The sequence below is a fragment of the Alexandromys fortis genome, unplaced genomic scaffold (genome assembly GCF_014885135.2).
Source record: "Alexandromys fortis isolate MF-2015 unplaced genomic scaffold, M_Fortis_MF-2015_v1.1 scaffold_280, whole genome shotgun sequence".
NCBI classification, from domain to species: domain Eukaryota; kingdom Metazoa; phylum Chordata; class Mammalia; order Rodentia; family Cricetidae; genus Alexandromys; species Alexandromys fortis.
In genome coordinates, this window is record NW_026068178.1 from 1,114,797 (window position 1) to 1,126,657 (window position 11,861).

The following is an 11,861-nucleotide window of genomic DNA, read 5'->3' on the forward strand; positions in this document are numbered from 1 at the left end:
AAAAAAAAGAAAGTGGGAAGTACACTTGAATGCATTTGTACATGAGACCCCTTCCTAAATATAAGCTCAGTGGCACAGACCCTGAGTAAAACAATTAATAAATGGGGCATCCTGAAACCAAGAAGCTTTTGTAAAGCAAAGGATCTGGCCAACAAGACAAAATGGCAGCCTAGAGAATGGGATAATATCTTCACCAAATCCACATCAGACACAGGAGTTATCTCCAAAATATACAAAGAACTCGAGAAATTAGTCATTAAAAGAGCAAATATTCCCAACTGTTACCAGGTGATCTTGTCTGCTTCCAATTTTCAGGAGGATGAGACAGTATGCCTGATCTAATGGGAGCTCACCAAATCCAGCTGGACTGGGATTGAATGAGCATGTGATCAAACTGGACTCTCTGAATGTGGCTGACAATGAGGGCTAACTGAGAAACCATTGATAAGGGCACTGGGACTTGTTTCTACTACACGTACTGGCTTTTGGGGACCCTAGTCTATTTGGATGCACACCTTCCTAGGCCTGGATGGAGGGGGGAGGGCCTTGGACTTCCCAAGGGGAGGGTACCCTGTTCTTTCTTAAGACTGGAGGGGGAGGGAGGAGGGGGAGTAGGGAAGTGGGAGGAGAATCAGAGGAGGGGAGGAAGTGGAAATTTTTGAATGGAAAAATAAAAATATATAAAAAAAGAAACACACAAAAAAGAGCAAATATTCCAATAGAAAAATGGAATAAAAACCTAAACAAAAAAAAATCTCAATAGAGGAATCCAAAATGCCTAAAAGGCACTTAAAGACATGGTCACCATCAGAATAAGACAAATCAAATAACTCTGCAATTCTATCTTAAACCTGCAAGAATTGCCAAGATCAAAGCCACTGATGACAACTTATGATGAAAAGGATGTATGAAAAAAAAAAGGAACACTCCTCCATTGCTGGCAGGAGCTCAAACTGATACATCCCCTTTGAAAATCAGTACAGGATTTCTAAGAAAATTAGGAAACAACCTACCTCAAGACCCAGCAATATCACTACTGAGCCTTTATCCAAAGGATGCTAAATCGTATCATAAGGACATGTGCTCAGTTATATTCATAGCAGCATTGTTTGAGCATTGTTTGTCATAGCATGAACCCAGAAACAACCCTAATGCCCCTTGACCAACAAATGGATAAGGGAAACGGGGTACATTTTCACAATGGTGTACAACATGGCAGAAAAAGTAATATTGAAATGTTAGGGAAATGAATGGATCTAGAGAGCATCATATTGAGCAAGGTAACCCAGATTCAGAAATACAAATATCATATGTAGTCACTCATAAGTGACTTTTAGACATAAAGCAAAAAAAAAATAAGTGTACAGTTCACAATCACAGAGAACCTGTACAACAGAAAGGACCCAGAGAGAGAATATATTGATCTAATCTACATGGGGAGTATAAAAAGACAATATCTCTTGAGTAAATTGGGAGCATGGGAATCATGGGATAAGGTGGGAAGTGAGGTGAAAGGAAGGGAGGGAAGTGGAAAAAAGTATAAAGCTCAATGAAAATTATTTTTAAAAAAAGAAAATAAAAATTAAGAAAAACAAAAACAAAAAAGTAGTTTAAGTATACTGATATTGTTTGAATGAAATAAATATTATTACTGAAATCTTCATTTGCCAGAACTGTGGTTTAGTTTTTCATATCAAATACACAATGTGAATGACAGTTATTAGCCACTATAAAAGAGAGGTACAATTTTTGCCCCAGATATATCAGACCTAAACTCACATTACAAAATGATCTTATTTTATATACTATACAGCATCCCATGCTGATTGGTTTCTGCAACCCTGACCATGAGCAGAAAAAAATAAAGAAAGGAGACACATATTGAGGCATGTACAGGAAGACTGGGATCAAGTAGGATCTACTATATTTGATGGAGGACATCTACAACCTATAGCAAACTGGACCCACTGAGTGGATTTTAAAGGGGGTATTTAGTCTCAGTAGGAAGACTGTTTCTGAGCTGTCACATATTTTTTTATTTATCTGTGAGTAGGAAGATGTTAGTCATTGCATAAACTGTTCAATTGTTAATAAAATCGTATTTCAATTTATGAAGAAGCATTTTGCTGTCTGTCTTGAGCCTCTCAACAAAATAAGGGTTTGGTATTACCATGGGGAAGGAATCAGTTCAGTCTTGAACATGACCACAACCATGTCAAACAGTAACAATTCACTCAGGACTTCCTCTACTCCCTAACAACACTATGACCACAGAATTCTTTTCATAGATATTAAGTTTATATCCTGTAAACTTAATTCATTTTTTGGAAGGAATATCTGTGTATTCAAGAAAAAGGGAATTGTGATTGTTTGAAACAATATTGCCCCCCCAAAAGAGTAGCACTATTAGGAAGTGTGGTCTTTTTTTAGTATGTATGGCCTTGGTAGAGGAAGTGTATCAAGGTCTCCTATGCTCTAGATATATCCAGTGAAACATTTCACTTCCTGTTGCCTACACAAGAAATAGAACCCTCAGCTACCTCTCCAGTACCATGTTTCTCTGCATTTGGCCATGTCCAATTATGATAATAATGGACTAAACCTTTAAAATGTAAGCAATCTAATTAAATGATTTCCTTTATATGAATTGTCTCACTCAAGGTGTCTCTTCACAGGTATAGAAACCATAACTAAGACATAATTCATTCTAAGAGTTGAGAGCATTAATAAATTGTCTTTATATCCTGGCAGGAAATAGAGAGGAAGAAGAAGAGGAGAGTGAAAGTGAAACAAAGAGGAGAAAAGGGGTTAAGAGAAACAAAGAGGAAAGTAGGAGGATGTTAAAAAAAAAAAGAAATGGATTTGAAGTAAAGAGAAGAGAAGAGATGGAATGGAAGAACATGAAGGCAAAAGAAAAAGATGGAATGGGAAGAGGAAAATAAAAAGAAAGAAGGAAAGAAGGAATGGGACACACAGAAAGAAAGAGAAAGAGAACAAAGGAAATATATGGAAAGAAATGTGATGAAAAAAGAAAAAGGAAGGAATATCTGACATGTTTATTCTTTATCAATAAAACCTCAGGAGTCAGTTATCAGGAAAAGTACCTGAATAATCAAGGAAGTGCCAAATAATTTACCAGTGACCTTGCTGCTCACCTTCCTCAATCAAAGGGGTCAAAACATCTTTCCAACCTGACCCTACTATTTCCTGTGTCTCTGTATCTGTGCTACGTCTTAAAAACATCTATGACTAATTTTGATAAACTAGTAGCTATTTCCACCCTCTGATTAAAATAAAAATTTATTGCCAGTCTTGGGAGTGTCAGAGTGTTTGCAACATCCCATAACATTTCCCCTTTTGTATAAATAAGTAGAAAAGGTTTAATTCTAACAGAGTAATACTATGCACAGCCAAAACATTTATCAGGAAATCATTACATTCACAATGGTCCAATCCATTTATATTTTGAATATTCAGAGAAAATAATCCATTATCTATCCTATTTTGCTGAGTCCATTGTTTTGTGCCCAGTCTCTATCCTAACATGCATATACCAATGCATGTTTATTGACCTTAAATATTTTTATATGAAATATTTATGGTTTTATGTCTCTCAGCCTTAAACAATTTATATCTCTTTTGTGAGTTTATTTTCTTAATTTGGTAACAAGAAAACCTGTACCTATACCAATCCTGTCTTTAACTTCATCAGATTCTGAGAAAATATAATATTACATAAACAAACAGGAAGTGTAGAGAAACCAACTTCCAAAACTATAGAAATGACAAAAACTACTGGCTACTTGGACAGTCACCTTAAGTTTAGTTTGCAGTACTGCAGCATCCATCTTTGGCCTACATTCCTAAAATTTCTCACAGACTTTTCTATGAGGCAAGATGTTTTAAGAGCCATCCTATCTTGTCTTGGCAAAGTTCAAAAGTCACATTCTTTTGTATCCTGCTAATCCAAATTGATAAGCATACCATCAGCAATCAAGATAAGGATAGTTTCTTGTCCAGTGGCAAATTTTGTCACAATTAAAGGAAACTACCCATTGAGGTTCTTTGATGCCAACCATCCTTTTTTTGAAGCAAATTGGGACTGCCAGCTGTAGACATGTCTTACTGTCATGAAAATCCTTTGTCTTTTAAAAATGTATTAAATGTAATATTCTGTAGGTCTCTGAATTGTTTGAAGACCACCTATATACCTAAAATATAAATCTGTTTAACTTTGAAATGCTATAACCATGAATACAAGCCTGATAATTATATATGACTAACTGCAAATCTGTATTTATTGTACATTACAATTTTAAATGAGCTGCACAGATAAAATACCTTAAACAAGAGTAGAAACATATGTACAGTACAAAAAGACATACTTAAGTTTGTATCAGTATACAAAACTGCCACTAATGTAANTTCCACATAAGAATTCCTTTGGGAGAATGCCTGGAAGGTAGTATGATCAAGGTAAAATCAAGCTCTGGATCCAAATTATCCATATGCCTTTCCTGTAATTTCTTCCAAAACAAATTCTCTCTTGAAGTCAGCTGATAATTTTCTTGGACTATCTGAAGTATGAAAAATTACTTAGTTATTGACTAGTCAATCCAATTGTGGGCCATAGCCAATATCTCCCAGCAATTTTTGAAAATTATTAATATTTGTAATTGATCTCTACTGATTTATATAATTTATGTGGTTGAATTTTTTAAACTTAGCTTATATTCTAAATAATTAATAGAATTTCTTCTTTGTAATTATTTACAGGAACAATTTGTAATTCCCAACGAGGCAAAATTTCCTTTACCATTTAAAAGATTTCTAAAGTAACTGAAGCTGTATCTCATCTGAAGATACATCCATATAATGTTAAATAAAACATTGAAGAAACTGTTTGTGAAGTTTCCCAAAAGGGACTGTACAAAATATTGATACAAGGTGTGACTTTTTAATATCCATTAAGGAAGAATTTTTCACTGATATCTTTTAATAGGCTGAGAATTATTATAAGTAGGTACTGTGAAGGCAAATATTTCTCTACTATGTTCTTGTAAAGATATAGTTTAATAAAAAGCAGTCTTTAAATCAATTATGCTAATTGTTTATCCTTTAGGTAATTCAAAAGGAATTCCAAGCTGTAAAGATCTCATTGACTGGATCACTTTAATAGTTCTTAGGTGTGTTACCATTCTCCAGGTTCTATATTTCTTTTTAATGACAAATATAGTTGACTTCCAAAGACTGGTTGATTATTCAATATGTTGAGCATGTAGTGCTCCTATATCAGCTGTTCTAACATGTGTAACTTTTTTGATTCAAAAGCCATTGTTTCATCAAGAAAGGTTTATCAGTTAACCATTTTAAAGGTTGGGTTATTGGTGCCTTTGAAAATTCTACAACTGGTGTGTCCTTTTATGTACAACCTGAAAAGTTGGCAACTGTTCTTGATAAAACCTTTTAATATTTTTTCTCAGAAGCATTCTTTGTTTTATGATTTTTTTTCACAAATGGTGGAATGTTAATACAAGTTTTGCTTTGTTGTAACAAATCAGGTTCTCATAAATTCATTCCTATGTTAGTCACATATGGTTTTAATTTTCCTATATGTCCTTCTATATCTATACACTTGACTCATGTAGCATTTTGTTTTACCTGATTGAGAGCAGTTGTACCTGCTCATGTGTAGTTGGGAACTAAAAGTGTATGGCAGTGGCAACAGCAGTAAAGTCCTAGTAGGTGTCAAGTTGAACAAACTGGTGGGGCAGCATCCTAAGAAGCGTGTTCAGGGAAAGTCTTTCATCCACAGTTAAAGAGAGTTAGTCACCTGTAAACAAGACACAGGTGATGTGCAGAAGCCAGGGTATGGGGCCACCTGAATAACAGCACAAGTGGGCATTGAGCAGATAACTGCAATGGCATTTGTTGCCTAGGATGGGTGTCAGAGTGCAATCAAAATATCCTACAACAATATCCTCTTCATGTACGAAGTTGGACGCACACCTCTGAAGTATGAGTATGAACAGTGATAATGGAATCACATGCTATCTTTGAAAGTATGATGCAAACCCACACACACTATGATGAGCTTTATAGTCACCAAAGAAGCTCACAAATGCATTGCATACTTAATCCATAGTTACGTATTAATTTTCCTTCCAGTATAAAAGGTTTGCCACATAAAGAAAAGACTGGGAAGTTAAATATAGGTAAAAGATGATTTCCTCAGAGTTCTGAAATATAACTGGGATGAAATACAGGGAAACATAAAAAGTGGCTGCTTCTATGCTTCCCTGTGATAATATGTACATGCCATATATATGATAACTATAAAATATGTATCTAGTTCTGATTGTATATCAGGCATGGTCCAAAAAAACATCATCTTTGTGACATATTATTTTAAATATTGTTTTACTAGGAGCTCAAACACATAGCAGAGAGTTTTCTTTTTCCCCTAAAGCTATCAGTCTTATTACATAGAGTTGGCACCATTTGATACATCTTGATCAATGACATGCAAAAGTATTGCTGTCTGCTTTAGCTAGAGTCTATATTGCTGTGGTGAAATACCATGATCAAAGAACAAAATGGGGAGGGAAAGGTTTATTTTACTTAAACTTCCATATCACTGTTCATATTGAAAGCCATCAGGACAGGAACTCAAAGAGGGCAGGAATATAGAAGTAATCACTGATACAGAGGCCATAAAAGGGTGTTGCTTACTGACTTTCTTCCCATCACCTATTCAGTGTGCTGTTTTATAAAACCTAGGACTAACAGCCAAGGGATGGGCCCACCCACAATAGTTCACCAATCAATAACTAATTAAAAATATGGCATACAATTGAATCTTATAGAGGGATTTCCTTAAATTAAGGAGGCCCCATAGATTCAAAATATCTGTTTTCTGTGTCAAGTTGCTATAAGACTAGACAGCATAATGACACTTCTCAGTTGAAACAGTAAAGAAGAATCATGCAATTGGAATGCAGAAGCAGGAAGATCTCTGAGGCAGGCAGATTTCTGAGTTTAAGACAACTGTGTCTACCTAGCAATTTTCATGCAATCCAAAGTTACATAGTGAGTTCTTGTCTCCTACACACACACACACACACACACACACACACACACACACACACACAAACACACACAAACAGACAAAAAAAACCAACAGAACTACAACTAAGAAACAAGGAAGCTGGAGTGATGGTTCATTATTTAAGGTTAGGGTTAGAGTTCTTCCAGAAGACCCAGGACCATTTCCCAATACCCATATAGTGGCTCAGCCGTCGACAGGTACAGATATACTGCACATAAGTACATGAAGGTTAAAAATNAAAAGAACAAAAGAACCCTGAAGTGTGCATATATCACACATAATTTCCCACCACCATTCTTCTTATGCGTGAACAAAACTTTACAAAACACAGTTTAGGATCTGGAAAGTTTAAATGGTTTAACAGGATAAAAAATGGTGTAGGAAACTACAAAAAGCTAATAAAACCTCAAAAGGAGGAATTTATCCAGCATTCCAAAAATTAAGTAACGATCTGAATTTTTTTCCTTTGAACTCCCCTCCTACTCTTCGTTCTTGACAAAATGTTCCTTTGTACCTCTCCCTGGCTGGCCTTAAACTTAAAATCATGTGTCTCTGCCTCCTGATACCCCAAGAAAATTCAAAGATCCAGGGACGCACTAAGAGTCACATGGATATGTAACAGGATAAATAAAGGTGAAAGAAAAGCTGGTATGATAATCCACTGAGAATATCAGGAGATTCTGCTGTCACAGTGCAACACAGACTACACTGACAAATGAAGAGGCAGTGTGCCTATTATCTGCTCTCAGAAGGTGTCTTGACAAAAGAAACTATTCAAAAAATTACTTGAATTATATAATTCCCGGAGACAAAGATTTTTTCGTGAGTCTAAAAAATGAAAGGAATGTGTTTGAGTTGAAAACAAGCCGGCTTTAGAAGAACAGTGTCATGTAAGAATGTTATTATAAGAAAAATGACAGTCTTGGGGCCTATACAGAGCTGGGTTTGATGTGTAAACATTCTATGTACCTAGGAAATGCTACTTAGTCTTTATAACCTCAAATTCTTCATCTTCATGCCAAGTTCTCATAATATGTTATGAGGGTTAAATAAAAAAAATGACTAACAACCAGTTCACTCAGTGCCAGTCACAGTCAGAAACAAGTCGCTACTTGACAGTTGTATATATTTAGACTATGATAGCATTTGTTTGCTTTCACATGAGAGTGGAAAAGTGAGGAGCTTGCCTGGCATTGAGTCTAAGCATTTTAGCTAAAGCCTGTTACATAAAACTCTGTAATTACACTTAGCATTTATGTGTTATTTTACAGTCCAAAGCACAAAAAGCCTTGTCTCTTCTTTTCTTCAGATAAACTCAGAGACTTCTATATGACTGCTAACACTAATCTGACATGATTCCTTTGAATTGGAAGCACTTGAATCACATCCAGTGAGACAGAGGAAATAATAACCTTTGTTGATAATTCCTACTGTTTCTGTGGTTGGAGTTTCCTTATACAGTATTGTCCATGTTGGATGGTCCTCTGATCAGATTCTGTCATAGGCCATACAAATGTCTGAGTTGAAAGGTCTTGTAAATAAATGTAAAAGATAAAGCAAAGTGACTATGATGTATTCTTCTTTACTATTACTTGTCTCTGTTACTCATACTTATATAGAGTCAGATGATAGATGACAAATAGATGTCAGATAGATGTGTACTGATAAAGAGAAAATAGACAAAGAGATGGTTATTAAATAGATAAATAGATGGTAGATATAGATGATTGATAGATGATATAGATAGTAGGTAGATACATATACTGATATAGATAGATAGATAGATAGATAGATAGATAGATAGATAGATAGATAGATAGATTGGAGTGTCATCTAGCTGTTGCTTTCAATGGTTAATTAATAAAGAAACTACTTGGCTTTTGATAGGCCAGCCGTTAGGTGAGTGGAGTAGACAGAACAGAATAGCTCTCCTCTTCGAGATGGTTGCAGGTTAAGAATATTTCCAGCAAGACACCACCTCATGGTTAATCAAGATGTGAGAGTTAGCCAGTAAGTTTTAAAAACTGGGCCAAGCAGTTTTTAAAAGAATACAGTTTTCATATAATTATTTCGGGTGTAAAGCTAGCCATGCAGGCGGCCAGACGCCAGGAACGCAGACTGCTGCTCCTTCTACAAGATAGATAGATCGATTAACAGATACACAGATTATCTTATGACTTCAGGAAGATTATGGGTTTATAAAGTTTTTTAGAAACCACTTATGACAAGTAAGGTGAATGAAGGATGCATGAATAAAACTGCTCTTGACCACATCATTCTTTCCAAGATCTTTGTGAACTTAAGTACAGAAATGCCAAGAATAAGAAAATTACACAAACTCTTTTGACTCTTTTAATTCTTGCTATGCTGACAGGTAGAACTTCTATATGCAAGTCACTTCACTTGCTTACTTTTATACATGTGACACATCCTTTTAGGTATAAAATCAAGATTGAAAAAGTTGCTTTGATTCTCTCAATGAGGGCAATTTAAGATCTACTTGCCAGGGTATAATAGCTTCCATTTGTAAGTGCACAAAATTCTCAAGAAGTCAATATTGTAAGTAAGTCAGGACTAAATAAATATGATTTTGGTATATAAGTAAGTATCACAGGTGACAGCTAAGACAACCATCCATTACAGTGTGGGAACATGATGGTGGTATAGGATATTAAAGTGCAGTACCTTTATTTTGATTTATTTCCAAGTTTCTGAATAAAGCTTGTTTATTCAAAAGTAATCACACCACATCACCACCTCACCTAAATAAACTTTTTGGAAAATTTCTCTCCTTTTTAATTAATTAATTAATTAATCTATTATTGAAAATTTCCACCTTCTCCCCTCCTCCCACTTCCCTCTCCTCCCCCCACTCTCTCAACTCCTCCCTCTCCAGTCCAGGAAGCAGTCAGGGTTTTCTACTCTATGGGAAGTCCAAGGTCCTCTCTGCTCCCCCCAGGTCCAGGAAGGTGAGCATCTAAACAGACTAAGCAAAGCCTGTCCATGCAGTAGAATCAAAACCCAGCGCCATTGTCCTTGGTTTCTCCGTCAACCTCCACCGTCAGCCACATTCAGAGAGTCCAGTTTGATCACATGCTCCATCAGTTCCAGTCCAACTGGCCTTGGTGATCTCCCATTAGATCAGTCCCACTGTCTCAGTGGGTGGATGCACCCCTCACAGTCCTGACTTCCTTGCTCATGTTCTCGGTCCTTCTGCTCCTCATTTGGACCTTGGGAGCTCAGTCCAGTGCTCCAGTGTGGGTCTCTGTCCCTATCTCCATCCATCGCCAGATGAAGGTTCTATGGTGATATGCAAGATATTCATTAGTGGTGCTCGCTTCGGCAGCACATATACTAAAAATTGGAACGATACAGAGAAGATTAGCATGGCCCCTGCGCAAGGATGACACGCAAACTCGTGAAGCGTTCCATATTAAAAAAAAAGATATCATCAGTGGCACATATACACTTTAGAGTTCTACTCAGTGGTAAAAAGCAATGACAGCTTGAATTTTGTATGCAAATGGATGGAAATAGAAAATGCTATCCTGAGTGAGGTAACCCAGACCCAAAAGGATGAATATGGTATGTACTCACTCATAAGTGGATTCTAGCCACAAATAAAGGACATTGAGCCTATAATTCATGATCCTAGAGAAGCTAAATAAGAAGATGAACCCAAAGAATAACATACAGTTATCCTCTTGGATATTGAAGTGGACAAGATTGCCAGACAGGGGTTGGGAGCACGGGCTGGGGGTGAGGTGGGGATAAGGGGAGATGTGGAGAGAGAAGGGAGAAGGGTAGAATGGGGAGAGCTTGCGGGAATGGGATGGTTGGGATGAAGGAGGGGTGGATGTGGGAGCAGGGAAGTAGATATCGTAATTAAGGGAGCCATTTTAGGGTTGGAAAGAGATTTGACTCTGGAGGGGTTCCCAGGTGTCCAAGGAAATGTCCCCAGCTTGTTCCTTGGGCAGCAGAGGAGAGGATGCCTAAACTGGCCTTATCCTTTTTTATTTTTTTTTAAATTTTATTTCTACTCTTCCTTCATCTTCCTTCAACTTCTTTCATGCCACTATCTATCTGATCTCAAACCCACAATATCTTCTTCTTTAAATATGTATTGTTGAGTGCAGAGTGGTCCTTGTACTCACAGAGAAGTACTTAGAAAACCAAGAACGTTAATCACACAGGGATGTCTCTGCAATGGAGGAGATACAAATCCACAATGGGTATTTCATCTGGAAAGTTGAAAGTGGAGGTTGTTAATGTCCTTGTGACCTTTTTTTTGATCTGAAGGGACAGACCTCACCCTAATTCTCTAGAATGATTATCCCAGAATCTTTCTTTCCTAGACCATCCCCCATACTTAGTATAGATGTCACAAGTACTTTATAGCTGCTTATCTCATGCTATAGATGACAGAGCAGCACTAATGCTAGATACTTGCCCCTTTACCTATAGAACTCACTCTCCTCTATTTAGTCACATCTTCAGCTTTATTGTATACCTGGAACTGAACTGATTGTTGCCTGGAACCCTTTTCCCAATTTGCACATCTTTTTAAGGTCTCAAAATTTTTTATTGATTCTTTGGGAACATTACATCATATACCTCAATTCCATTTATTTCCCAGTCCTTCTGTATTGGTCCCTTGACTTAGGATTCCCCTTTGTATGATGTGATTACCATTAATGCATAAAGAAAATTGGCCTGGTCTGATAAGTTAAAGTAGAGCTAGGCAGGGAGAACT

The 11,861-nt window shown here is 36.6% G+C and overlaps 1 non-coding gene across 1 annotated transcript; it reads left to right on the forward strand.

The window, feature by feature from the left end:
• Nucleotides 1-10,438: 10,438 nt before the first annotated feature.
• On the forward strand, nt 10,439-10,546 carry LOC126492580 (U6 spliceosomal RNA). The gene has a single exon (XR_007589641.1). It is a non-coding gene; the product is annotated as a U6 spliceosomal RNA (small nuclear RNA).
• Nucleotides 10,547-11,861: the final 1,315 nt, after the last annotated feature.